Raw genomic sequence first — 3695 nt, 5'->3', positions numbered from 1 at the left:
CAACTTTGGAAGCACCAGAATGCGGTGGTCTTCCAGAGGGCCCCTCCGTCGCTCCCTGGGCTCCTCAGCGGGTGCAGGGACGACGCGGTGCTCTGGCGTGTTCGACTGCCTCGCCCCCTAAAACATGCGGTGGATGCCTGGCTGCCCTGTTTTTCCAATCCTGTTTAAGCCCCTGCTGCTGGGTTTGAACCCCCCCCCCCTCTTGACCTTGTGAATGTACGATGCCTCATCTGGGCCTTTGGTCCACATATCTATACAAAATATTCAGGTGGGGAAAACTCCCCCCCCCCCCCCCCCGTGAGAATTCAAAAAAAAAGACGAGTTGACTTTTTAGGATAAAATCAATCCATCGTACGTGTAATTAAAGGTTGGATTGAACGAGCGCGGTGCGGCCAACCGAAATTTTGGCCGGTCGACCGGCGCCTATCACTGGCCTTCTCATATGGGTGATTGGATTTGATGAAGACCTTACCGGGTCAAATCGTCATATCTTGTCAATCAATAGTACTCCCTCCGTTCGGAATTACTTGTCTCGGAAATTGATGTATCTAGAATTAAAATACATCTAGATACATCCACTTTCGTGACAAGTAATTCCGAACGGAGGGAGTATGAAGGATGGAAGTATTTAGCGCTTGTGTTCTTTCATGCTCATGGATGAATTTAGAGGGCGTTCGATTCTCAGCTATCCTTCCATGCGACAGGGATAGCCAGATTTTTGGGGATGCCTTACATTTGGAAGGACTCGACTATAAATTTGATGTCGGATTTTTTATCATGGCAAATTGAACATCTTTCATGATAAATTATGTTGGCCGAGGATGGTAAAATTTAGTTGGCGAGCATGGCAAATCCCACTCAATTTATTTTCTTTTATCAGAAAATTACCGTGCTTACAAACTAATGCTTAAATTGTCATAGAAAACATCAGATTTACCATACCTAAAAATCTGACGTTAGAATTTTAGTGTTTTCATATGATGAGATGGCTGGGGATAACCCGATTTAACGAATGTTTGATCCTTTTTGCTGCCGTGAAAAATTGGCCGAGTAGGGCAGCCATGCTCGCTCCGCTTCAGTTCACCGCACGAACAGAGACCGCCGCCCCTCTCACACCTCTCACTCACGAGTCACGACAGGAAAAGAGCGGCGACTCTTCTAGAAACAACAAGAGTGGCGGCGCATCGGCAGTTTTGGATCGGGCGCTGGCGGTGCGTCGAGGTGCCGCATCTCTCTATCTCTCTCTTATGGCATAGTGAGCGGTGCCGGCGGGAAACGGGGGATCTGGGCGACGGGGAACCGGCAACTAGGCGGCGGTGGGGAACGGGCAGCGGTGGCGGATGGACTTGGCCAGCGCAGCCGATGGGGAACGATCAGCGCGAGCGGCGCGGTTTGGCGAGAGCAGGCGGCGGGAATAGCCAAGCATGTCTCCCCTGCCCTCTTCTGTGCTCCGATCTGACCTCTCCCTTTCTCTGCGACAAGCACGGAAAAGCACAATGCTACTGCTATTTTGTGCTACGATTGACCATGACTAAAAGTAGTGGGACTAAAACTGGCTAGCCTCGCACATGCTTGGATCCAAATACTAAAGAGACTAAAATCAAGTTAATGGGCATTTATTATCCTCCAAACACTTCAAACTTAGAACTTGCATGTGTTAAAGGAGAGGAGTTAAATGAGGAGAGAGAGGATTATTCCACATTTTAGTAGGGGTATCCCTGACTAAAAAAATTTAGTCTCAAGACTAGTTTTAGCCCATCTTTAGTCAGGGGTGCTTGAAACTTTAGCCTCTTAAAGAGACTATTTTTAGTCAGACTAAAATAAGTCCCTTGAATCCAAGCACCCTCTTATATCTTCCTCGTTTTTCTGCCGTGGTTGCCATGCCTGCTTCTGTACTCAATAAAAAATAATGTAGAAATAGTGTGGATTGTAACAGTTTTTTTAAGAGAGGCAAGAGCTTGCTTCTTTTTATGTGGGGATCATTGTCAAATTGCAACTCAGATGATTTGACTTTCCAAATTGATTCTGACCAATAACTATTAGTAATGTTTATCCCAATCACACCTAATCTTTGACAACTCATCCATGCTTGGATTCAAATACTAAAAAGACTAAAATCAAGTTAATGAGCATTTATTATCCTCCAAACACTTCAATCTAGAACTCGCATGTGTTAAAGGAGAGGAGTTAAATGAGGAGAGAGAGGATTATTCCATATTTTAGTAGGGGTACCCCTGACTAAAAAAATTTAGTCTCAAGACTAGTTTTAGCCCCTCTTTAGTCAGGGGTGCTTGAAACAATAGCCTCTTAAAGTGACTATTTTTAGTCAGACTAAAATAAGTCCCTTGGATCCAAGCACCCTCTTATATCTTCCTCGTTTTTCTGCTGCTGGCTAGTTGGTGTATGAAAATGTCTAGATTTTTTTTAAGCTGGGGAGAGAACTGGCCCTTAATCTACTTGCTAGTGGTTGCCATGCCTGCTTCTGTACTCAATAAAAAATAATGTAGAAGTAGTGTGGATTGTACCAGTTTTTTTAAGAGAGGCAAGAGCTTGCTTCTTTTTATGTGGGGATCATTGTCAAATTGCAACTCAGATGATTTGACTTTCCAAATTGATTCTGACCAATAACTATTAGTAATGTTTATCCTAATCACACATAATCTTTGACAACTCAATTCAGCCAAAGATTAGTTATATGTGCCAAAAAAACAGAGTATGAGAATGAGAATATGGTATAGCGAGTTGATTTCAAAAGGTTGCTCTCAAATTGCATATTGTAGGGGTGATACCACCTTCTTCTAGCAAAGAGGTCATCACAACAACCTATCCAATTCTCATCCTTCCAACCAAACAACAAAGACGTGGTTATCCAACCCAACGAAACAACAACAAATGGCTATCCCTGACGAGGTGGTTGGGGATACGGGATACCCTCACCCAATCCATCTTTGCCCTCGAACCAAACGCCACCCTAGTGGCTCAGGGCCTCTTTGGCTCAAAAGTGGAGGGAAAAAATATAGAAACAATAATTACTTCCTATGGTAGCACTATTTATACGTTTGGCTCAATGGAGCAAATAAAAAGGAGAGAATCCTTTGAACTCATTTCAAAAGAAAAACGCGGAAATTCTACCATCCACTTGAACTGATTTTTAAAAATTTCTATGCACGAAGAACGAGATTGGGACCCTTAGTGACATAATAGCATTCTAATTATACTTTTTACGTAGTTTGACTTTGATTTCACCATGTTTATTAGGATTTCTATGTTTTCTCTATTCTTGTGAATCAAACACTCAAGTTTACAAAGTTCATGTGTTTTCCGGTTATCTATTTTGCACATGCATTCATATCATATTCCTATGTGTTTATATTTATGTGAACCAAACGGGTCCTAAGCAGCAAGGAGATTGGCAATCACAGGACCTAGGGGACTGCGTTCGTGATGCCTCCCAATAATAGAATTATCACATTGTGTATGCTTTCCAATAATAGCATTACCTCATAGCCACTGAACAAGGAAATAATCTGATGATGTAAAAGGGACGTCAATGGCTTTGAAAACAGTATCCTTTTTTTATTAAGTATCTTATTATGAATTTGTGGTGTCTTACAAAGTGATTTTCCTCATTTCCTGCCAGTTATAAAATCACCGACGGGAGGGGTCAAGCAGCTGAAGTAGTGAAGTCAGGAATC

Source organism: Triticum aestivum, chromosome 2B (genome assembly GCF_018294505.1).
Source record: "Triticum aestivum cultivar Chinese Spring chromosome 2B, IWGSC CS RefSeq v2.1, whole genome shotgun sequence".
Taxonomy (NCBI): Eukaryota; Viridiplantae; Streptophyta; class Magnoliopsida; order Poales; family Poaceae; genus Triticum; species Triticum aestivum.
This window is presented reverse-complemented; position numbering follows the sequence as displayed.